At 42.3% G+C, this 26,684-nt stretch overlaps 1 protein-coding gene and 1 pseudogene across 2 annotated transcripts in view; both read right to left on the reverse strand.

Moving 5' to 3' along the window:
* The window catches only part of LOC308305102 (U2 snRNP-associated SURP motif-containing protein), a 269,713-nt gene that overhangs the window by 93,666 nt on the left and 149,363 nt on the right, over nt 1–26,684 (reverse strand). The gene's annotated exons all lie outside the window — the stretch shown is intronic.
* LOC308304956 (ubiquinone biosynthesis monooxygenase COQ6, mitochondrial-like) lies at nt 1,593–11,798 on the reverse strand (annotated as a pseudogene). The gene is made up of 2 exons: nt 11,738–11,798; nt 1,593–2,465 (listed from the first exon to the last, which is right to left on the reverse strand). The product of its transcript is annotated as a ubiquinone biosynthesis monooxygenase COQ6, mitochondrial-like (transcript).

A 26,684-nucleotide genomic window follows, 5' to 3' on the forward strand; every position in this document is an offset into this window, starting at 1 on the left:
TGTAGTGTTTATAACATAAATGTTTTAGAAACATTGAATGCAGTGTTTATAACATAAATAATGTTTTAGAAACATTGAATGTAGTGTTTATAACATAAATAATGTTAGTGTTTATAACATAATGTTTTAGAAACATTGAATGTAGTGTTTATAACATAATGTTTTAGAAACATTAAATGTAGTGTTTATAACATAAATAATGTTTTAGAAACATTGAATGTAGTGTTTATAACATAAATAAGTTTTTAGAAACATTGAATGTAGTGTTTATAACATAAATAATGTTAGTGTTTATAACATAATGTTTTAGAAACATTAAATGTAGTGTTTATAACATAAATAATGTTTTAGAAACATTAAATGTAGTGTTTATAACATAAATAATGTTTTAGAAACATTAAATGTAGTGTTTATAACATAAATAACGAGGCTTCGCTCTCCTTCCCCATCCTCTTTGTCCTCTCCTTGAGCTGTGTGACACCAACCCTGTTCTACTTGCTATGGCCTAAGGGAATGTGGTGCAGTGTTGCTTTTGTATTGCATATTTAGTGATGACTATTGCATATTGATTGATTAATACGTTTTAGTCATAACATGATAATAACACAGAGGTACAGTAAAACATGTAGGCCTAATGGATAACACAAAAGGTCCTGGGGACTTGTTTCCATTGTGGTCTTATAATAACCGGCTCTTGTCATTGTCATGATATGTTTTGACAAGATCATCAGTGAAAATACATACTGAGATGTGGGTGGTCTTCAGGTTCCTCCTGTTTAATAGAGATGTCTTCAGGTTCCTCCTGTTTGATAGAGATGTCCTTGGCTGAGTCTGGAGAGTCCATCTTCACCTGCAGTCTGGACTCCACACGCTGCTCTGAAATGAAGTGAATGAGGACTTTAATCACTGGAAACCTAGTGGAGAATAACATGAAGCTAAACTCTCTAACATATGAACCTTGAATGCATCAGCATGCCCATGTAAGGTGCGTGTGCTGCTGGGCTTAGAGTATGATGCATTTGTAGTCGAATGATCTGAAGCCTTATGTACTCATGAAAGCATGGAAGCATGTCCCATGGTCCAGGGGGAACGCGACCTGACTCTTTTGGCCAATGCGATTTACCATTTCGATTTACAATGGCTAAAAGTTGAAGACAAAATTACTGCTGCAATAATATTCTCAACATGGAAGGTCTTACAATCCAAATCACCATTATTTAGGTACAGTCGGCTAAAAAACAATTTGGAGTCATATACATATGCCACTAGACAGGCAACACAAGGCCGGTTTTCACTTCCCAAACCAGACACAAACTATTTGAAGCGTACAGTAGAATACAGAGAAATGGAAACTTGGAATACTTTGCCACTGCCAATGACCAAACTGACACAGAAATCACTGTTCAAAAAGACTATAAAGAAACACCTGAGAAAATATCTGTTTTAGGATGTATTGGAGGAACGCTTAATGCTTTTTAATTCGTTTTATATATGTTTATACATGTATTTTGCATGATTGATTAAATGTATGTATGTTTCAAATGTATGTTTTAAAATGTATGTACTGCTTTTATATGAGGACCCCAGGAAGACTAGCTGTGCTTTAGGGCACAGCTAATGGGGATCCTAACAAATAAACTCGAGAAGGAGGAGTTGACGGCATCCTCGAAGCTCTCTTCGTCCAGTCGCAGCAGTTCTTTTGCACGTCGGCGGCTGGTGGACCACACCAGAGAGCTCCGTGTGTCCGACAGCGATATCGCTGCTACGGCTCGGGAGGAGCCTCTGCCACGCCACGTTGTTCTCTGTGGGCTTCGATAGGTGTAGCAGAGCCACCACCGCGGATTGGCCATAATCCCACTACACGGTGGGAATCCCAGACTCTCGTATCACCGTCGAGCTGGGTCCATCGGCGCCGAGGAGAAGCTTGGCTTGAAAGGTTTCTCCGCCGGCCAGCGTCAACCGGACCCAAGGGATGGAGTCGGCCTCCTGGCAGGACGTTGTTGGCCAAGCGCACTTCACCACCTCTGAGCCGTACTTGACGCTCACGTTATCAGAGAGAAGACTGTCCAGCCGTTTCGTGAGCGCAGCCACAATGACGTTGTTCTCCACGATGTATGCCATCTCGCCCCACACATTGTCCTTGTCAAACGTAATCGGGGCATCGAAGCAGGCGTCCCAAACCTGCATCCTCCGATAGGGCTACGCTTTTAGGTCTGTGATGTGATCCCACGCTCCGACGTCACTGAGGAGGGCGGCAGAGGGATGATGGCTGATGGAACCAACTCTGGCGCGGTAGTCTTCAGGAACGTCGTCCATCACTGTCTTGTTGCCTGCGTCCAGCAGCAAAACCTTCTTCCCTTCCAAGTTGGGATCCGTGCCCAGACAACATGCCATGGCGGACCGCACCATCCCTCCTCCGGATATAACAACACCGTAAACGTCACTCTGGTCATTCTGTGCGCTCACTAGTCCTCAACTGGAGATTTTTACAGCAAGTGAGCTATTCGCTGCAGTGATGCAACACCAGCTAAATACGTTCAGAGCCAGCGTCGATTGTGTGAGACTCTGCATTTTACCTTCACCATGCACTCACCCTAACCCTATTCATTGTACCTTTACTATAGCCTGGCCAGCCAGCCTCATACTGTGCATTCACTCACTCGTTCCTTCCCACAACATAAGTCTGGACTTTGGCCTATAGGCAGCTTGAAAAGTGGGCAGGAGTACTTGCCTTGACAGACAGACTCCTCTAACCAATCAGCGTAGCAAGACATCTCTCAGCCAGTCGGAAGAACAGCAAACAAACACGTATTTTCGTCCGATGAACTCTGCATATTCCTATTCCTGTTTAATTGTTGTAATTGATTCCAACTCTGAAATAACGTATTGCTTGTTTTATTGTTTCAGTGTTAACTGTTACAATTGTCACATCAAGGGCAGCCATGTTGTTTTGAAAATGCTGCAGCAAGCATCTACGTCACCCTCTACACATGGACCAATCAGGAGAAGCTTTTCGTTTGTTGTACGGACAGCAGTTTAAACACAGTCACTGATTGGCCCCCGATCAGAAAGGGGCCAACTTCTCATACTCGGTGGCTATCTGCTGAAGTCCAGACCTCATATTTTGGGAAGGAGGAATGAGTGAATGCAGTATGAGGGATGGCTCGCCAGGCTACCATTACTATGCACTGACCCTAACCCTATTAGGCCCATACAAGGAGATATGCACTTGTGGGGGGAGTTGATACCATGCAAAGAGAGCAGAGCAGTGCAGAGCACCACACCGGTTCCTGTACTTTGGCATTACTGGATGCCGACGGCCAGGATGATGTTAAGACGTCTGCTCAATAAAACTTGGCCATAAATCACGCTTAAGGGCTTTGCACACAGACGCGTTTTTCGCACAGAAAAAACGGACGATTTAATTTCTTTAAAGAAAACACTGTTTCTCTATGACCTCATCATGCACACCAGCTCCGAATTTGCCATGTGGCAGGTGGCTGCGGCAGTGCGTTTTTTCCTCGATCGAACCCAGTTTGATTTGTGCATCTTGTCGCATGCGGTAAAAACTCATCACTCCTTGATGACTCCTTTTTGGATCCGCAGCGTGGTTTCCGCACAGCATTGCACACCAAATTTAATGTGTTTTAATCGTGCAGCAAAAAAAAAAAAAACAATGGTCCTGTGTGCAAAGCCCGACCGAATGTCTGTCTGACATCACTGACACTAAACAGTGCCCACATTTGGAGATGATACATCTGGGTTCTCCAACATTACTTCTGAGACTCCTGCATTCAATCCTTCAAATGTACTGTGCAGTGTGCAGTGTGCACACTCCATAACCCAAACTCCACATACTGTAGTTCATTCAATCCTTCATATAGTCTGCACACCCCATAACCCAAACGGCTCATTGTTTGGAGCACATATCTTCGAACGGGCAAGGACTAGGTTAAGATTATACAAGGAAAATGTATCAAGACTGGAAAAAAGTACTGACATGTATTACTTAAAGTAGGGCTGTCATCTAAAGGGGTACTGTCACTTTAAAAAAAAGTCATCTTAAAATGTAAGTTAATATGTTTATGAAGTCATTTTGAGAATGCGCAATTATACGCCAATCAAATTAATTGACTGTACTTGAGACTACTTACTATACTGGTAATCTGTTGTTGGGGAGCGAGGGGCAGATTACACTGTGACAAGAGTTTCAGACTGTTTCAGATCACGTGACCTACTCTATCATACTATTATAATTTTGGGTGTGTCAGCAGGCCTATAAGTAATGGCTGCTCACTGCTCCTAGTACTTACTTTTTTTTCACTGTATCTCATTTAACAGCAGTTTAATGGTATTTATTTCACTGTATTCTCATTTAACAGCAGGTTAACATGGTATTTATTTCACTGTATTCTCATTTAACAGCAGTTTAATGGTATTTAGTTCACTGTATTCTCATTTAACAGCAGTTTAATACTATTTATTTCACTGTAATCTCATTTAACAGCAGTTTAATAGTATTTATTTCACTGTAATCTCATTTAACAGCAGGCTAATGGTATTTATTTCACTGTAATCTCATTTAACAGCAGGCTAATGATATTTATTTCACTGTAATCTCATTTAGAAGCAGTTTAGTGGTATTTATTTCACTGTATTCTAATTTAGCAGCAGGAAAATTGTATTTATTTCACTGTAATCTCATTTAACAGCAGTTTAATTTGTAATCTCATTTAGAAGCAGTTTAGTGGTATTTATTTCACTGTATTCTAATTTAGCAGCAGGAAAATTGTATTTATTTCACTGTAATCTCATTTAACAGCAGTTTAATTGTATTTATTTCACTGTATTCTCATTTAACAGCAGGTAAACATGGTATTTCACTCACTTGTATCAACTCAGTGAAGCCCTGGTTGCCCAAAGCTCTCTCTGGGTTGAAGTCCTCTTTGTGTCTTCAACTTGAGAACAGCTCAATGTCCCTCAAAACGTCCAACAACTGGGTTCAGTTCAACTCATGCTAGAAAACCTCTGTTAGCTCGGAATGGAAGCTCTAGACTTGAAGCTAGTTAGCTAGCTTTAGCATTAGCGTTAGCATTAGCCCACAGAACAACACAGTCATTGCTCTTCTCGTGGAGATTCTTCCCTCCTAGTTTTCACAACTGTCGAGCAAAGACAATCTCTGACTTTGTAGGCGACACTGCAAACATATATTATAAGATAGCAACGCTTCTCTGTTTCACGTTCTTTCTCTGTTCTGCTGTGTCTGACTGTCTGTTAGAGGTGGGACGTTCGCGAACGAATCGAGTATTTTGAACGGCTCTTTGAAATGAACGGTAGGATTCGGTTCACACTATAAGGAGACGTTCCGTGGTGGGAAAAGTACTCAACTTAGTACAAATATCAATACTGCAATCAAGTAGAAGTTTGGAATATTAATGTACTTGAGTAAAAGTAAAAAAGTGTTGGTATCAAAATGTAGGCTACTTAAAGTGCGAATATTAGAACGTAGATTGTATGCAGAATGTCCTGTTTCACAGGTTTTCCAAAGAAAAATGCGTCGCGACGCATTGTGAGCTTGTAGATCGGCTATTTTCAAATGAATGTTCGGCTATTTTCAAAAGAAAAATGCGTCGCAACGCATTGTGAGCTTGTAGATCGGCTATTTTCAAATGGCAGGTAGGCCTATGTATGTATGTCAGAAATAAACCGTTGAAGAACGGATCCCAGAGATCCGGCTCACTTCAAATAGCCATAAATCTCATCTCTATTGTACTGTACTGTCTGTCCGTTAAACCAGTGGTTCTCAACCTGTGGGTCGGGACCCCCAGAGGGGTCCCCAAATTATTTTGGGGGGTCCCCAGATGATCAACTCAATGTGAAACATTGTTTTCTCACTCAACAGTGAACAAACCAACATGAAATTTAAGTCTATAGAGGGTGTATATCTGCACATTTCTATATGACAATTTAAGGACTTTTTAATAGGCTACATCTAAAATGGCAAATTATAAATTGGTCAAATTGTCAAATATTAAATGTTGAAATTGTGAAAATAGCAGCTATACATGCTCACAACGCCTCGCAACACGAGGCGTTGTGAGCATGTAGATCTGCTATTTTCACAATAGAAACATGTTATACAAAATGTAAACCTCAACTCTTAGAGCTCGTCAGGGTGGGGGGGGGGGGGGTTGTCCCCAGTTAAAATATGATTATTTGGGGGGTCGTGGCCTGAAAAGGTTGAGAACCACTGCGTTAAACAAGAGGACCGAACGGGGGTTGTCGGGTTTCAACCCGGACGAGAGAGAGGGGGACAGGCATTTTCCGTCCCCTAATCTCAGGGTCCTGATAATAAAATAACTGTTTTTTGGGGATAATATACCAACTAAATATTAACTACACAACCCGCACATACCACAATTTAGAGGAAAAACAAGCCCAAATAAAATGTTACTAAAATCAGTACTATTCGTTGAAATTACGATGTTTACTGTTAATATCACTGAACAATTAATTATACATTCGGTTTTGATTGTACTCATGTTATAGTCCTACATTTATCTATTGCAGCTAAATAGTTTTACGTCTTATCTCATCAAAGTTTATCATCAAAGTTTATTTATTTTTACAGTATGTAGAGAACCACTCTGAACATATTCCCTTCCTCAAAGCTCCACGAGGAAGCAAAGAACGGTCATCAATGACAGTGAACGTATGAACTGAATCATTATTCACTGTCCGCTTCGCGCTCAGAAGGGAATATCACGACTCATCATCATGGTTAGCGAGACCAAACACTTTAGAAACTCATCTCTCAAGTTAAAAACTATAGAAATGATCCCTGAAAGTATAGTCTTAGTTATTTAACGGGTTCAAAGGAGTAATGATGCATGTGAATGTCACCTACAGTAGCGGTTGCTACCATAGCCTACTGGGCACTGTGAGACTAAAGACCATTGGTTAAAATGACGATTCTTTACACAACATATTGAATGTGTACATTTATAATAAAAACCTCTAAGTCGATACTTTAGGGTTAAAATCTCAAATGTTCAACAGTACCCACAATGCACTGCGAACGAACAATGGCACGTGTGCAAACGAACACTTGGTAAACAGTCACAGCCAGTAACGACACGACGTTTTATGTGCGTGTGTCTATTCTGCATCTAGCTTAGGGCAAGACCCAAATTCAGAGTGATTGATTGATTGATTGATTGATTGATTGATTGATTGATTGGTTGATTGATTGATTGATTGAAGAATGTATTAGCCGTTTGCAATAGAAAAAAAGTACAGTTTCATGACAGCACAAATCACTGGTACAAGGTCAACTAAAAGGAGATCCTAGAAAGCTTTACGGCTTAATTACACAGGAACCACTATGTAGGCTATCACATAAACGTCTAACATTGAAAGATAGACGGATAGAACATGTATTTTACATAGGCTAACAACAGAAAAAAAAAAATCTTTGCTTCGTTCTGGGGGTCCCTGGAAGAAAACATTTTTTGAGATGGGCGTCTGCGGCCAAATAAGCTATGTATCATTTTGGGTGTCCATGACAAAGTCTAAGAACCACAACCACTGATAGGCCTATAGCAAAAAAAAATATTTTATTTTATTTTATTTTATTTTCCCATCTTCAGAAAACTGTATAAGCGGCTATAAGACATTTATAGAATCCGCGCTTCTCAAACTTTGTTATGACCCGCGGACCCCCATCTCATAATATTTTGTTCCAGGGACCCCCAGTCTAAGCAAATATGTGTGTTAAAATGTTCACTCTGAATTTGGGTCTTGCCCTTAAGCTAGATGCAGAATAGAGACACACGTTTTTCTTTGTGTTTGAAGGTGGCGTATTGCTACCCCCTGCTGTTGGTATTGGATACTGTAGGCCTACAATGTGGAAAAGAAAGAATCTGAACAGTAGTTTGATTGATTGATTGATTGATTGATTGATTGATTGATTGATTGATTGATTGATTGATTGAAGACTTTATTAGAAGTTTGCATAGAAAAAAGGTACAGTTTCATAATAATACATAATAATACATCGAACTTATATAGCGCTTTTCAAGATACTCAAAGTCGCTTTACAAACAAAATAAAATAAATCAACTTTATTAGGACAAAGATTAAAAGGATAAAAAGATGTATTAGCAGGCAGGCACACAGGGAAGAAAAATAAAAACTGAAAGGCAGGTGGAGAAAAGTTAGGAAGGGAAAGCAAGTCTGAAAAGGTGGGTTTTGAGGGAGGCTTTGAACACGGCAAGGGTGGGGGCTTCTTTTATATGGGGTGGGAGTGGGTTCCAGAGGGTGGGGGCTGCAACGGAGAAGGCCCTGTCACCCCAAGTGCGTTTCTTGGCCTTGTGAGTGAACTTGAGAAGGTTCTCATTTACAGATCTGAGGTTGCGGGAGGGAACATGGCGTTGGACAAGGTCTGAGAGATAGCTGGGAGTCTGGTTATTGAGGGCCTTGTAAGTGGTGATCAGTATTTTGAAATCAATCCTGTATTTTATGGGTAGCCAATGGATATCGTGGAGAACTGGGGTGATGTGGTCTCTTGACCGGGTTTTGGTGAGGAGGCGGGCTGCGGAATTTTGCACCTATTGTAGTTTATTGAGTACTTTGGAGGTGGCACCGTATGTCATGACGGTACAGTTCACTGGTACAAGGTCAACTAAAAGGAGATCCTAGGAAAGCACTTGGCTTATTTTTACACAGGAAACCATTGAAGTATCTCATATAACATTGAATGACAGATGGATAGAACACAGTACTATGCAGTAGATATAGTAAAATATATAGGGAAGGCTGGGCTAGGTTTGTTTTGCCAGTTGCGAAAGGCTGCCGCCTGTAAGTGGTTTTTCAGGGCGATTTTAAAGGATGCTAGGGAACCACTAAGGCCTTCGGTAGGGCGTTCCACATTTTGGTGGTATATAGCAGAAGAACGAGTTTGACCCTTTGTTTGTGTTGACTTTGGTTTGAACGTGATCTGTGGCGCTGCCTCAGGTCAGATAGTAGCCTGCCGATGGAATGGACAAAACAAAACACGCCACATGTTACAATGTTTATGGAATATCTCCTGGGGTTAGTTCAGACTCTACGCTGGGGCTTGAGTCTGAAGTTGTCTCCATTCTATTTGATTGAAAAGGGGAGGGGATTTAAAATGTGAAATTCCCAATCACAAGAGATCTGGTGGGAGGGGTTGCGTTTGACCTTTGCACACAAAACATTCCCTCCTGCCCCTCCCCTCTATGACATGCACCAAACAGGTCATTGTCTTTGATGTTTCATTGATTAGAGAGAATCACTAACGAGCTATCGACACTTGTAGTTGCAGCTCTTCTGAAGATCAAAGGAGGCAATTAAGAACGCTGGTGAGCCACCCCTCCCTCCACTGTTTCTGTTGATTTTCAAAAGTTAGACGCACCCCTCCTCCGTATTGCATTGATTTCATTGGTCGGTAGGCCAAGATACCGTATCAAGAGACGCGTCATATGACACATCCAGACCAAGAGATGCAGTTCACTCAGAGAGTGGGCGGGTCTATTGGCTGGAGCCAGGCTACGGCACAGGTGCCAACATCAGCACAGGGTGACCACTGGCACTGGCACAGTGGCACACACACTGGCATAAGGCATAAGGCTGCATAAGTAGGCGATCTCTCTCTTGGGGACGGTCGAGGGCGAGGGGTAAGGATATAGTATTTATACATTTTGAAATAAATAATATTCTTTGACATTGATAGTGCTGTGATTACTTTAAATCTGAGTCGGCCCATTTTACTTACTTATTTCATTTAACGATAATGTAAATCTGATTAGACATGTTGTATTGGATTGTATACGTAGCCTATATTGGATACGTTTTGGATTGTTTTACCACACACGGAACACAATTCCGGATTGGATTTGACTCTGGTCAAACCCCACCTCCTTGTTCTCAAATAGCCAATAGCAATCTAGGTATGTTGCATATTTATTTAGGAGGATTTTGTTTTCATTTGAGGACAATGTATTCTACTTATGGGGGCTTTTCATTTTGTCCTATGTCTTTATTTTCTGTCATATTTCTGTTGTATATTAGTGAATTGATATGTTTTGAAAACAATAAAACATAAACCATGACTATATATCATTGGCACTAGCTGACCTATAAATATCCCGGCCGCAGGCTCTGGTAAATGCCCGGATGATCCTCGGTGGGCCGGGGTGCAGCCTTCAAACCTGTAGCTGCTTAGCGGCAGAGTGGTTCAATTCCACCCTCCGGGCGACGCATGTCTACCGTGTCATCAGCAGTGTTTAGAGGTATAATGAGATCGATTGGGATTGAATGTTCGATGAGCGCGCAATATAAACAATTCGTTAAGTAATTCTTACAAAATTGCCAAAAAACTCCAAAACACCCATTTTTAAAAAAAGATATAAAGAATCAAACCTCGGTTCGAAGTGAAGCGGTGAACTTTTATTCTATGTGTTCTAGAGTTAAGAACTATACATTCTTTGTATTCTGAATGAATGAATGATTTTATCTGGAGGGCCGAATTGTCATGTGAAGCCTCAAAGTATCCAATCATCAGACCGGGACGGACACTACACACATATTCTGGACGTACGGGACAGACAAAACCTGTTCATTCTGGACTGAAATGACCATATATGGACATGGGACACACATTTTGTTTTTGATAAAACCTGTTCATTCTGGACTGAAATGACCATATATGGACATGGGACACACATTTTTCACCGCTTCAAAAATGAACGTATCTAGAAAGATGCAATTGGGAATTGCAAGTGTGGTTGCCGACGTGACTATATTCTGCAAGCTAACTGTCATGTGAAGCTCGACCAATACTCCAGCTAGCACCACTCCCAAATGTTTTTACTTTTGACTGCACTGGCATAGGCTACTCGCCGATACCAGTGCAGTGGATATAGGCATTTATTTACCTGCCTATTGATTCAAGGTGAAAACCCATTCATAAAGTTTATCTAGAATACATAAAGTTTCCCCAGGACTACTAATTAATATTCTGTACCTTAAAGCAGTGTTTCTCAACCTTTTTTGAAGAGGTGAAAGCCGCTTCCAAGGTGTGGCTTTGTCTGTCTAAAGCACATAGAAAGTATAGATCTAGAAGATAGAATGTACATCTTATAGATTTCATAGCTCTGGAACACATAGAATAAGAATTCACCGCTTCACTTCGAACCAAGGTTCATTTTTTTTTGGGCACACCAACATAATACGGGGGTGTAAATATTGTCACTGTCGGCAAGTTTCAAATTTGCACGTTTCTTCGCAAAGTAAAGCCCTGCTTCATCATACAACGCCTCGCACCGCGAGGCGTTGTGTGCTTGTAGATCGGCTGTTTTCACTCGTTTTAAATCATTTTTAAAATGATAAACACAATACTGGCTTTCAAGCAGTTTCAAGGGGCACACTTGACCCTTCTCAGGGGCACACCAAAGGTCCCCCAGGTTGAGAAACACTGACTTAGAGTAAATAAGAAAAAAGTGTTGCCTAGAATTGGAGGATTGTGGGGATTGTGGGGTCATGTGATCAGTGACATCATAAAGGTGTGGCTTGCAGAGTTAGCACCGCTCAAAAAGAAATGCAGAAAAAAACTGTTGAATTGTTTATTGGCAAAAAAAAAGGGGGAACTAGAACTGCACTCTGTCGAGGTGCCAACTTACGCTTCGTGCACAAGAAGGCCACAAGTATGGCCTACCTGTGCACCAGCAGAGCGCACCACGAGGTGTGCTCATCACTGGCCTGATGTCCACTGGCATCACCAGGAATGCTGGTCCCTCATTGGTTGTTAATGATGACGTTGCCAAAAATAAACCATGAGCGTAAGTGATTGGCACCAGCTGACCTATAAATATCCCAGCCGCGAGCTCCTTTCATTGCCCGGATGATCCTCGGTGGTCCGCGGTGCAGGCTTCAAACCTGTAGCTGCTTAGCGGCAGAGTGGTTCAATTCCACCCTCCGGGCGTCACATATAGTAGAGTCACAAACGGAGGTTCTGTGACCACCCTCTGGCAACAATGTTTTGATGACTGATTTGACCTCTATGGCTTCCTACACACAGACAGGCACTAAGTTGAGTGAGAGTTGTGTGGGGGAGGCAGGGGGCAGAGACAGCGCAATGCATTCCGGATGGAAGTCTAGTGGTTTGAAGTCTAGTGAGAGTCCTGTGGTTGCACAGAGCACCATCCAACAAGCACACAACACGCACTAGACTTCAAACCACTAGACTTCCATCCGGAATGCATTGTGCTGTCTCTGCCCCCCGCCTCCCCCACACAACTCTCACTCAACTTAGTGCGTTCCAGTGTGAGTGCACCCTATGGAAGATTTAGGTCCCTCGCAAAGATCCCGGCATCTTTTGCTAGAGGGCCATATTCATAATGGCGCCCGGTGCCATCTCTAGACACGTTTTCATACAAGTCAACCACAATGATTCCAAATCTGACGCCGTTTTAATCGTAAGACATAGTTTTGGCCCCGTAATTCAAGATGGCCGCCATCCAGTAGAGTGAAAACATAACTTTTGAACTGAAATTCATTTGGGGTTTTTAACACAAAACACATATCAATCTGAATCAGAGCTGAAATGTCTTGTAAAGGATTCTCTGGGAAGAGGCAGGGAGAGAGAGCTGGATGCCAGTGAGCAGAGGGTGAGCCTACCAGTTTATATCTCAGAAGGTGCCACCCTTTCCAACTGGCCAGAAGGCCAGTGCAGCCAATGAGTGCAGTCTGAGTGGGATACAGGGAGCAATGACTCTGCATTGGGAATCCCACTGGTAGCGCACCACCTAGATGAGGTGCCATGTTAACTTGCTATAATGGGCCAATCAGCATCTCTTGCCTCCAGGTTGAAATAGGGGATCAACTCAATGGCTGGCCTGCCTGAGAATGAAACATCTGCCCACCTTGCCGTGACATGCCATGGGGCGGCATAGTTCAGGGGTAGAGAAACCGTTATTAGAGCACGAAGGGTTCCCGAAGGGTTCCCAGTTCGAATCCGGGCTCCCCCTGAGTTAATGTCGAAGGTTCCTTGGGCAAGACTCTGAACCCCTAATTGCTCAATGGGTGAATGTAATGCACAATCTCTGTAAAGCGCTTTGGATAAAAGCGCTATATAAATGCACCATTTACCTCAGACTAGAGTTGGCCAGACTGCCTTTGAGGATTGAGATGGTCCAGTAGATGGAGGAGAGAAGTAGAGCATAGGAGCATATGCCATCAAGCTGCATGGACTAATCCAATGCAGTTATCACAATTTGTATAATGTCCACAAGGGATTAGTGACACAAGCCTTTGTTCAAGGACTCCTCCCTAGCCGTTTTAGAGAGCATGTCCATGCTCCGTTGCCCCAATGCCCTCAAGGAAGCAGAATGTTACCATCCTTGTTTTGACTGACCTGACTACATCAGACTAGCCAAGTGTGGGGTTGATGATCGGGACAGTGAAGAGAGACATTACAGCAGGTGTATCACTCTCCAGTCTCTAGCCGGCAGTCACAAGAGATACTGGATAGACAGAAGAAAGGCCTGGCTGCTACCAATGTGGAGAACCACAGCACATAGACATTGCAACAAATGTCACTGGTCAGTCGCCTGGAAGCATCTTCCCAGGCCTAAAGCTGGCCATACACTACACGATAATCGGGCCCGACTGAATCGGGTAGAATTAAACACTACAGGATCATTTTTTCTGATTCTCTGACCAGAAAATCTAAATGGGCTCACACTTGCCGTTTTGAACAGTCGGGCGCTCCGCACGCTACAGGATTCTATTCAGATTGAGTCGGGCCTGAACAATGCAATTAATAATACATAATATAATGAATACAAATGTCACGGGGCTGTTCTGAGAGCTTCGCCTTGCAACACACGCACGCACGCACACACACGCACACACAAACACATTAACGTGTTATCCACACAACACACCATCGCATCGCTTCGCGCAATGGAGGAAAAAAACGCTTCAATAAGGAATTTGTGTCCCATTTTGACACGTTTCCATCCATGCCTCTGCTCTCTCTGACTTTAATACCCTCTCTCTCCGCTGCTAAACTAGTCTGCGTGCTGTCTGCTTCTCACGGTGCCTGATGTATGATTAGTCGTATGACTGTGTGGCACACGGAACAGTAGATTTCCAAGATCAAACTGTGTCCCCTACGTTGTAGGGTTTGTAGATCAGGCAGTGGGCGTGTACTTGCAAGAGCAACATAGCGAGTCAGTCGGATGTCATTTCCAATAACGCGTCAGGCACCCGTGCGCTGTTGGCTGTTCCCATGCTGGTAGTGACTATTTCTGCTGATATAAAACAAACCTGTATTGAGTTTTAATTCCCATCGCAAGCAATCATGATACAACGTTACGTCAACCTGGGCGGATGGATGTGGACGGTATGAAAAGTGTGTGCGTGGCTGCGTGCGCGCGCCTGTACATGTGTGTGTGAGAGAGAGAGGGAGGAGGGAGAGATGGAGAGAGAGAAAAAGAGAGAGAGAGAGATCTGTCGATCAGCAGCTGTCTTTCTCTTGGTCACTCGCTGCTGTTCCAGACGAGGGATCCCAGAAAAATATCAAACATGTTTGAAAAGAGTCGGGCTGGTCCCGATCGCCCTCCGAGCCACTCAGCGGTGCTCAGATTGAATCCGTGAGACCTCACGCTAGAAGACATTTATGCCCGATAGTCGGGCACGTTTCAGTCGGAGGCAGCCAGATTGTCGGGGGGGTAATTAAATAGCCCGATTATCGGTTAGTGTGCGGCCAGCTTAACCCTAACCTCAGTAAAACTATGCCTAAACCTAACCCTAAAACCTAACTCTAACTTCAAACTAATGAGAGATGTAGGACTAATGAAATTCTGGACTTATGGGCAGTCCCTGTTATGGAAATACAATTTATATTCCCTTTCAGGCTATTGATCTATTGATTATTGAGTTATCGATTATTGATATAGATTATATATTTAATATTCATCTTACTTCGGTTATATTAATATATGACTGTATGCTGATGTTATGAATGTAATATGTAAGCAAGGGAAGTAAATGAGTATGATAATATGTCTTATGAGTTTAGGCCTCAGTGTACTGTGTACACGTAGTTATGCAGCAGCAGGCTCATACAGCAAGGTCAAGTACACTAACTATTTCCCTGTAGGCAAGCGGCAGACCCAGACAGCAAGACGACAGGTTAAGGTGTTATGAACGCAAGGAGAATGTTTCTTATATCAGGCGTCAGTATTCTGGCTAGGGTAGTGACTACACACTACGGCCTCGGCATAGAGCAGAGGGCCTTCCATGCTCAGTCGATAAGAATTGAACACATGCAATAGTTGGTCAGGGATAGTGTCGCCGCTCTCAGTCAAAGAGCGTCGAGCAGCACATTTCATAGTCAGGCAGAAGTGACCTTACATACTCAAGTGTTGAGAGAGTACATCTTTTGGTCAGACAGAAGGAATGTCAGTCCTCAGAATTATCTTAACAATGTGTATGTATCCTTGCAGTATCTGTATTTAAGCTGCCTCAACATCCAGATCGGGGTCAGACTCCCGTTGCCTTTCGAGACAACTGGACCCTGTCCACCTTTCCTTCTTTCATCTCTCTTTTTCCTTTCTCCTCTTCTTTCTATCCTTTACTCTTCTCATTATTATATTACATAGGAATCATTGTCATATTAGTATTATTGTCATCTGTTGTATTGAATAAATCTGTTATAGACATATCAGTGTCTAACTCTTCATTCTCTCACCGAGGAAATGTTCAATTTCCACAACAATTGGCGACGAGGATGGGATTGGACGCGCAGCCTGGTGCTCCTGCCGGATGTTACCTCCCTGCGGGTGAGAAGCTGTCCGGTTAGGAGCAAGGGCTGCTGATCCAATCCAGGGTTGAGGATGATGAACCACGCGGTGAGAGACTGATTTGTACAACAGATGAAGTAGTCTTTTAGAAGAGTAATAGTGCCGTATACTGTATATGTATATGTATATGTATATGTATATGTATATGTATATGTATATGTATATGTATGCATACTGTATATTTATAGGTTGTTGATCATGATCAGAGGTTATGCATGCAAACTCGTGACTAGTCGGATCACTGTCTCAATGTCTATGTTTATAGTTACAGACAGGGAAGTCTTATACTAGGTCACTGACGGACGCGTCTTGGTTGTTTAGGTGAGCTATAATTCCAAATAAACTTGAGTAATCGGTTGTTCGGTGAGCTATAATTCCAAATAACTAGAGTTATACTTTTTTGGTGAACTGTAATTCCAAATAACTAGAGCTGTAATTGTTCAGTGAGATATAATTCCAAATAACTAGAGCAATCTGTTGTTTGGGGAGCTATAATTCTGAACAAATAGAGTAATCGGTTGTTCGGTGAGGTGTAATTCCAAATATCTAGAGTAATGGGTAATTACCAGAGTTATAGAAGGGAGTGTGCCAGGGATGCAGCAGTGCCCAAACAACTGCCGCCTTTTTGCGAGGACATAGTCAGATTATGTCCAGAAAGTCATGGTCAAATTGAGAGACGGTGGGAATCGCGGGGTTCCCAGCGGGGGCAATTCCTTTTAACTCAAATTCCTAATAACTCAAATTTATTGGGGGAAAACTTGTAGAGAAGAAGATCACAGAGGAGAAGCAGCATGCATGACAATCCAGTAAAAGTATAAGATATGAATTCAATGAATGAATCATCACCTTGTTTTTGGTTTGTTTTATTTGTTTCAGTCTACGATTTTTTATTTTACATCACCATATTGCAGTTATTTTACTGAGTACTATTTGGCTCCAATTATTGGTTGCCTTTTGGAAAATAACAGTAAGAAAGAGAAAGGGAGATAGAGAACAGCAACTAACACACGTCTATTATTTTCGTTTAATTTTATTTTTCTCTATCATTTTGTTTGAGCGTACTGGGTGGACCTCGACCTGGATTCCGCTCCTCCCAATGGCTCTCCCAGCATACGCACCACCGGCACCAACCCACAGCAACCGTCAGGATCGTTCTGGTCTACCGTCCGTGGGCCCTACAAGACATTGCCGAAGCAGCAGAGGATATCGACAGCCGCACGTCTATGTGGCTGCACAAAATACAGTTAAAAGAATGCCGTCCCTCCAGGATGGAAATATGCAAGGTGACAGTCAACTCATTGCAAAGTGTGAGGCCGCATTCCCGCCCAGAAGAGACATTGGCAAAGTTGCCATGGTGACCCGTGACACGGAAGGGCGAGTCACTGATTACTACAACGTCTGTGGACAGTGTTTGTTTTTAAGAGTGAAGTCAGTGGACTGATGCAGCCAGGTGCAGTGGCGTGCGCCTGTAATCCAAGTTACTGGGCGGATCGTTTGAGCTCAGGAGTTTTGAGCTGCAGTGGACTATGTCGATCGGGAGTACGCAGTTCGGTATCGTTGAAGCCAAGGTGATGGGTGCAAGACCACTATATGAGATGCACCCTAAAACGTACAAGGACTCAAGTGCTCCATGTTCAAATGAATCGCTGCCATGAACATGGGACAAGGACAGTTCAGCCGCAAAACCAGCGAGGATGCAGTGGGTGCGGATGTGGCAGAAGAAGCCAAGGACCTGGGGGGGATGGCAATGGGGTAGATATACCTGAAGAAGTGAGTGAACATTGGCATGTTGTGCCCAACACCATGCAGCTGAGGGAGGTTGGGCTGCCGGACAGTCTGGTGCACAACACAGCTTTCCGATTGAGGCCAGGTGGAGGAGCGGACCCCAGGGAGAGATGCTGGTTGCACCACCCCAGAGCAAGTACCCCTCACACACACAACACAACGCACATGCACATGCACATGCACATGCACATGCACATGCACATGCACATGCACACGCACACGCACACGCACACACAAGGCATGCACAAGCTAGTGCAGCAAGCTACTGTATCTATTATCTACAAGATAAGAAGAAAATGCAACAAGCACAATCACACACAAATTAGGGGACTACTACAGTAGGGCATTCTGGAGCAACATATTCACTGTTCAGAGCAAGTAGTAGAATATGAGTACCCCTAGCATAGTCATAAAGGTCAGGAAACTCAAGCACTCATTTATACTGAGTACAATATGTCCAGGTACAGCCCGAGTCAGTTATTAGTTCCAATGGTGTTTAGAAAAAAAAAAAAAAAAAAAAGCACAGGAATTAATGACAGAAATCCTAATTCATGACATGGTACAGACACACAAACTGCAAATTAACTATACAGTAAATACATGTTTACTAGTCTGTGGATTGTGCTGCTGCCTCTGTCTCTCTCTCCATCTGATTCTCAAGGCAAGTTATTCAAGGGGAAGTATGCTGCGTATCTCTCTTGGAGAGGAAACACACCAAAGGCTGGCAGGATTTGGGCACAATGCTGGGTCGCCAATGACAGGGCACAGGTTTGGTACCGGTACAGTTTTATTTTAAAAAGGCCTATAAAGAAGTGAGATCACACAGTCTAGACACCAATCCACAACTTTAAGAGGTGCACCTACGGAATTGCGGTTGTGCGGAGTTTGCAGGCTGTCTGTCACAAACCGTGTGCCCCACAGGTTGCAAACCCCCACACTATTTTGACTCAAATACCGCCCGCCGCGACAATTTTCTGTCTTTTTTATTCTGTGGTCAAGTTGACCAATGCGAGGTTTTTTCGTTTCCGATTGAGGCATCCGATAAATCTGATCAGATCAGAGAATCATGCGAATCTCCAGGGGTTTCACAGTGAGCTAGTCAAGAACCCAGGAGTCTGGACCCATCCGCGGGGTCTACACTTTGACGGTCTGACAACTTATGGTTTGTGTGGCTCCTCAGAGGAGGCCTGCAGAACCTGACACTGTGATGCTCCTGAAGCACCTCGCTGATAAGGGTCACGGTTAGTTTGTCAAAACTGCAGTATGTACAAGAGTGAATCTATTGGGGACATGTGATCACAGCAGGGGGCAAAATCCCTCTCTCCCTGACATGTATTAATAGTAGAAGAAGCTGACAGGACCAAGTATTATAGGGACTGGACTTGACTGGACTAATAAGGCATTTTATGATAAAATAGGCCTTGGATGAATGCCCTACTCGCTACCTATGACAGGCAGAACAGGTGGGGCTATTCAAGTATTCATAGACGAATACTTTATATCATTCTCTTGTAATTCCAAGTTCAAGTGTGTTAACAGAGTTTTGTTTCAGTTACATTATGTTCAAATCACATTACTGTAGTATTTGCATAATATTTAATTGCATGAAATGATCTTTAAAATAAAAGTCACATAACCATGTACAGTAGGAGGAGCCCTGTTCTGTATTGGTATCATATTTATTTGAGCATTACACCTACATTTTAATAAATGGTTGATGGGACTCACAGCCCTATGGCCCGGTCCATAATCAGCCCAACAGTTCACCTAATCAGTTGATCAAAGGGGGAACTGCATGATGTCATGTTTGCAAATAGCATGGTAAAGTTATGTAGCTTACGGTTGTCACTGCAAAAGCAATGCTTTCGGGCAGGCACACTGTATAAAGTATGAAGTATATTTCTGATGTGCTGCATTGTTGCCCATTAACCCTTTTCTCTGTAACAGGAATTGTTCGTATTTTTGTTGATTGCAGACGAGACCAATATCTGAATCTTACAATACCTACTGTACTTACTTACGCCTACAGCCCTACTGGGGGCATAGGCTGTCAACAAGGGATCTTGTGCTGTTCTCTTCAGCTTGCTCCATGTCATTTTCATGGCCGTGATGTCTGCCTCCAGGTCTCTGTACCTGGTGTTTCTTGGATGACCTCTTTCCTTCTTGCCCTGTGTGTGGAGTCCATCCTAGGCCTTGTCAGGAGATGTTGCTTCACTTGCATGCAGGCTTTCACAGAGTCATATCCAACTACGTTTCATTTCTTCTTATGCGGGCAGCTGTCCTGTCCTCTGCCGGAGTTCACTGATGGTGTCTGGCCATCGGATGCAAGGATCTTGCACAGGCGACTGTGGATGAAACCCTGCACTTGCGTGCAGGGCAACTGTAGTTCTCTGTGTCTCTGCTCTATGTCATTAACTTGTGCAAGGGGTGCAGAGAAAATGTTCTTGTTGTGTTTCCAAGTGTTTGTGTACTGTATGTGAAACCGAGCGAATGAAACTTAACTAACTAACCCACTAACTACAGGCTAACTTTGAGTGCATGATAAATGCTTAAGGTAATTCTCTGCGAGGGTGGGGATTGTTTTGTATGTTGTATGCTGTTATGTCCTTTCCGATAGGAAGCAGCATTCATGTACAGCAGACCCTGAACACACACAGTGTGCAACTTGGAAGTAAGTGATATATACACAACACAACATCCCACCAAACCGAGCTGTGGATATATTATTATAGAAGTGTGAGCTATTGTTTATTTAGGACGCACAGTTACTGTAGCTGTAGCATTGATTGATTGAGTGTTTGATTGATTGATTGATTGATTGATTGATTGACTGACTGATTGAATACTTTAGTAACAATTAATACTTTATAGATAAGATTGTTAACAGTACAGAGTGCAGTCAAAGGTTATGCTAAAAGGATAACACAAATGCCCCAGGGATTTATTTCCATTGTGGGCCAGTTTACTCAATGCATCAGTAATCAATAAGACATCCAATATGTGCAGCAGTAACTATTTTTCTTGGGGACCACAACTTTCAGTGTTACATAACAACCAGTGTTGGGGGTAAATTGTTAAAGGTGATTAATTACTGTAATATTACTTTAAGCCTTAACTGCAAAGTCGTTACTAAGGATATTTCAGTACATAGGTAAGTTATTACATTTAGAAAGTAACTTGCCCAACACGGTTAATAATAACTCATATCATAATGCAGAGTTCAGTATGGACTGTTTGTTTAAATAAAGTGGATCTTACTTACAGCTAATTATGTGAAATGTACTTCTATTGCATGTCTGTTACAATAATGTCGATATAAATGGAAAGAGTATTTCTCATACAGAATAAACAGAGTCTTTGTAACTTATGTTTCCTTCTAATAAATGCAAGTAACAAATCGATTAATGTTATATTGGATATATAGCAAATCAGTTGCTGAGAGTAACTTAAGTACAGGGAATCAAATATGTACTCAAACTAAGTGACCTTATCCTCCTTACTTTTGATACATCTATTGCACCTATGTGTTGAGATTTTATGCTTCTGCCCCAATACATTTCGTAGGTAAATAATGGGCATTGTGCCACTACCATTATTCTCAGCTTTAACTACAGTAACTTTGCACATATAGCCAGTGTTGCTTAAACCTTTTGGGCTCAGGACAGATATTTAAAGTTGTTTAACCCTAAATTACATTGCTATTTGTTCTACTTAAGTGTAATAATTTATCATGTTACATTTGTTGTGAATGTATTCGGAACATTCATATTGATTATAAGATAATATGCACTGTAGTGAAAGCATGTTCTCACTTTCGTTAATTTGTGATTTGAATCACTTGAAATTCAGTGTCTTTAGACGTGTAACCTGGATAGTGAGAGACTTAAGAGAATATCAGTTTCAGTTATAACTGATTGAAAGCAACGTTTATACGATTTTATAACTTATTTTAGAAGTTTGCAAATCCAAATAATACAATAAAAGATACTTTATTTTATTCCAATGGTTTGTTTTATTCTTCCAAAATGAGTTACCATGCAGGCTAAGTGTCATGAAATTAGAAATACAATGTTCTCCAAGTGATAACAAGTGGTGTGGAGATGCTTGATGTTAGATCAATAGAACTTATTGTCACATAAAGGACCTAAGTGATTGATACCAGTTCAGCTACCAAGCTGCAACAGAATGAATACTTTACCTTTAGGACTATTAGTCATGTATGATGCCAATACTCTTTACTCAAGTAAAATCTAATGCAGGACTTCCAATTAAGTACTTCTGTATTTTGGCATTGAATACTTATCCCACCACTACAGTGAATAGGAAAGGTTATAGGTACCCATAAGGAGGAAGATTTCGGGGTTGGGGGGGACTAACCTCTGAAGCATATTTTAACTGCAGGTCAGCAAGTGTCAAACACGGAACAACGCCCAACCAAGGGCCAACATGGAGACACATGGCAAACCACATCGTCCTTCAACAGTGGCTTGCCCCCAATCGGTGGGGGGTAGCTGGAGCTGCACCATTATTCTGATCACAATTAGAATTTGATTAATTACAGCTCTAGATATAGCTTTATCCTATAGAACAGCATCTGCTTTTGTCTGATGTGTTTACTTGAACCATTCACTGGCATTAACTAAATTGTATTACATTTTGTGTCCATTATATGGCCAAAGGGGGAATTGTTATGGAAATACAATTTATATTCCCTTTCAGGCTATTGATCTATTGATTATTGAGTTATCGATTATTGATATAGATTATATATTTAATATTCATCTTACTTCGGTTATATTAATATATGACTGTATGCTGATGTTATGAATGTAATATGTAAGCAAGGGAAGTAAATGAGTATGATAATATGTCTTATGAGTTTAGGCCTCAGTGTACTGTGTACACGTAGTTATGCAGCAGCAGGCTCATACAGCAAGGTCAAGTACACTAACTATTTCCCTGTAGGCAAGCGGCAGACCCAGACAGCAAGACGACAGGTTAAGGTGTTATGAACGCAAGGAGAATGTTTCTTATATCAGGCGTCAGTATTCTGGCTAGGGTAGTGACTACACACTACGGCCTCGGCATAGAGCAGAGGGCCTTCCATGCTCAGTCGATAAGAATTGAACACATGCAATAGTTGGTCAGGGATAGTGTCGCCGCTCTCAGTCAAAGAGCGTCGAGCAGCACATTTCATAGTCAGGCAGAAGTGACCTTACATACTCAAGTGTTGAGAGAGTACATCTTTTGGTCAGACAGAAGGAATGTCAGTCCTCAGAATTATCTTAACAATGTGTATGTATCCTTGCAGTATCTGTATTTAAGCTGCCTCAACATCCAGATCGGGGTCAGACTCCCGTTGCCTTTCGAGACAACTGGACCCTGTCCACCTTTCCTTCTTTCATCTCTCTTTTTCCTTTCTCCTCTTCTTTCTATCCTTTACTCTTCTCATTATTATATTACATAGGAATCATTGTCATATTAGTATTATTGTCATCTGTTGTATTGAATAAATCTGTTATAGACATATCAGTGTCTAACTCTTCATTCTCTCACCGAGGAAATGTTCAATTTCCACAACAGTCCCCTTTCCATGAGCTGTGCCAAGATAAAGTTGGGGGGTTTGAATGTAACTAGAAAGATGCAATTGGGAATTGCAAGTGTGGTTGCCGACGTGAGTATATTCTGCAGCAAGCTAACTGTCATGTGAATCTTGACTAATACTCCAGCTAGCACCACTGCCAAATGTTTTAACTTTTGACTGCACTGGCATACTCGCCAACACCAGTGCAGTCAATATAGGCATTTGCCTCCCTATATTGATTCAAGGTAAAAACCCATTCATAAAGTTTATTTTAGACCCCCAAACTTCTGCCTGACCCGACCAGAGCTGTTGGAGGAGGTGCAGGCTGTGAGGCATTTATACTGTACCTGTACCTTTCCAACATCAAATCTCTTAACTGACTCCTAAATTACAGAAGCAACACCATTACAGATGGCAGATGTGAACCACATCAGCCCCGCTGCCCCTGAACGCCTTTACCCACACATCCTGCAACGAGAGCTGGACAGAGATGTGGTCCACATCCAGATTCAGAGCTGGACAGAGATGTGGTCCACATCCAGATTCAGAGTTGGATCAGCTGGACAGTTCCCTGTGTGATCTACAGTGGCACTTTTAGACAAAGACAACAATGTTTACTATACTGGCAGTGGACCACCTCACTGCTTTAACCTCACTGGTTAAAGCATTCAATAATTCTATGCCTAAATGGGTTAACCTAACAATAGGAGGGAGTAGAGGCTACACACACAAACACAAAAAATAAGCATAGACACATGTGACTTGTAAAGAATTTCACTTTTATTTTTAGTTGACCACGATCGCTGATCCTTTTTTTTTTCTTTTTCATAAGAAATGTCCCTGGAATTTATTTATACAGAAGATAATTATGTACAGAAATAGAGAGAGAGAGAGAGCGGGCTTAAGCCTCAACATTTCATCGTACGTTGTACGACATAGGTCACTCGCCCAATAATAAGCGACCAGACTTCGAACAGTCACGTTCGACTTGGACTCAGAACTCGGACGCAGTCGGAACGCGGCGTTGTACGCGCATAACCGAGGCGTCGAGTCGTTCGGTATTCTTGCATGCATTTCCGTTTGGTTTCTTTCTTTCGTTTTTTTTAAATATAAAAAGCTTATATACATACACCTTTTTCCTCCTTTCGGCAGTAGTAGTGTCTGACAGAGACTTGTTCCGTGTTGACAGCGGTTTCAACGCTACAGACGAGGACAGCAGGTTTCAGTGTGAATTAAGCCCCTATCATAGTAGAGTGTAGTCTTTTTAAGTCATAAAACTACAACATTGCGTCATTACTCACGGTGAAGAGCTGTCCACCGCGAACCCCGACACATCTGTTTTTACTATCAGCCAGATCGGCCCATCACCCCGTTCACTGATTGGTCGATCTAGACCAGTCAGTCACAGTGATAGGACTTCACCGTGACTGACTATGATGGCCTCCACTTGTTTTCTCACTTTAACACATCGGACGCCCACGTGGTTTTGACGGTGCCCATGGCAACGCGTCATTTTACCTACCGGCGAGAGTACTGTCGAGAAAAGTAATCCGAGTAAATGTAATCCGAGTATGTCCTGTTTATTTCGCGAAAATCTTTTCTTTCAGTCAGGACCGTTTTTTATCATTTCTAAGCCACAGTGTTTGTGTTACGGCATGTAGAAGAGGCTGCCGTTTTGAGAAAAAAATGAAAAAAGGAAGAGAATCCGGAGAAAACAGCATTTTTGTGCAATCGCTAAACAGGAAGTCAACGAGCCAGACAGCACGTCCGGGTGACATAATTGCACGCTGCATGTTGGGAAATGGAGTTTGTTTCATCACCGCGGTAGCCAAGTGCAGTAGCTACAATACAGTATAGTTTACTGTACAACGCGTCAAACGCGTCGTGGGCCTCCAGCGACATCAAAGAAATGTACTTGTAGACACCACGTGGGCACCCGATGTGTTAAGTGGATAGCTTATCACCTAAAATATGCGGTGATAGGTGCTTCACTGCAGACTCTGATAAGGGCTTTAAAGTCCAACACCTATAGTCTTACTAGTTAGGGAAAGTTAGCCGAGTCTTTGGCCCAATCTGGGAACTAAGGCCTGATTTACACTGCAGCCAAATCCAGCCTGAATCAGATCAGTGTCACATCCAGATTGGAATCTGATTGGTTTCATATGACCACGTGAAACACTCGGCTAACTTTCCCTAACTACAACAATGGCGAGAAGCAACCGCCAGACCTGGAAAACCATTCAATCCGGGAGAGCAAAACAAAACAACATGTTTTTAGGTTTTTGTTTTCTTCTCCAATAACTCATTGGTTCTCAAACATTTACATATCAAATACACCCGAAAATTGATACACACATTTGGCCGTGGACCCCCACTTGAAAAGATCTTTAGAGCCAAGGACACCCGTAAGAAAAGATTTGTCAACATATGTACATTTTTTTTTAAATAGCTGAGAATACTAAATAGGACTTGAGTGTTTAAATGTCCTCCCGGCGGGGGCTCCTCACTGGCAGGTGAGTCGGTAGGATACAACAGTGTGTCCTCCCGGTGGGGGCTCCTCACTGGCAGGTGAGTCAGTAGGATACAACAGTACGTCCTCCCGGTGGGGGCTCCTCACTGGCAGGTGAGTCAGTAGGATACAACAGTGCGTCCTCCCGGTGGGGGCTCCTCACTGGCAGGTGAGTCAGTAGGATACAACAGTACGTCCTCCCGGTGGGGGCTCCTCACTGGCAGGTGAGGAGTCGGTAAAGATACAACAGCAGTGACAACACAGAAATGTGTGTGGGAAGGAATTCATTGGCATGACGACTTAATTAGTGAGAAAAAGGTGGGCAAAAAATAATTGGCTACCCTAAATTAAAAATATGTACCGGTATACAAAATATTCCAAAGAGATTGAAATGATCAGTAGCAAATGGTAGCATTTAAACAGAAACAAGTAATAAAAAGAAAGAAAGAAAAGAGAATAGGAATAGCAAATAAATAAATAAAAGTACCCAGAAACAAATAAATAAGAAAAATAAAGTCTTATGTAAACTCATTTAAATAATGCAACTGTGTGTACAAATGGCGAAATGCTAGAAACTCGGTAGCCAATGCAGTGATTTCGTGTGATGAAAACCCACACTGGCACATGATTGGACACCACAGTGACCAATAGAAACAGCATAAGCAGCAGTCAACTTTACAATGGCCGCATTCCAAACCCTCGTGTCGCCGTTCTGGACGCAACAATCTCCGACCGACATACCGGTAAATACATTTACACACATCGTACATAATCATACATATTAGTAGAGGAAAAAATAGGCCAGAAGTTGACCATACCCCTACCCGGGGTAGAACAAAACGCGACATAGTTTTTTCATATCTTTAGGATGTCCCTTTCATGAAATGGATTGTCCCGAGTTTTGCTTTTACTGCAA

The sequence above is a fragment of the Nannobrachium achirus genome (genome assembly GCF_963921795.1).
Source record: "Nannobrachium achirus genome assembly, chromosome: 19".
Classification (NCBI taxonomy): Eukaryota; Metazoa; Chordata; class Actinopteri; order Myctophiformes; family Myctophidae; genus Nannobrachium; species Nannobrachium achirus.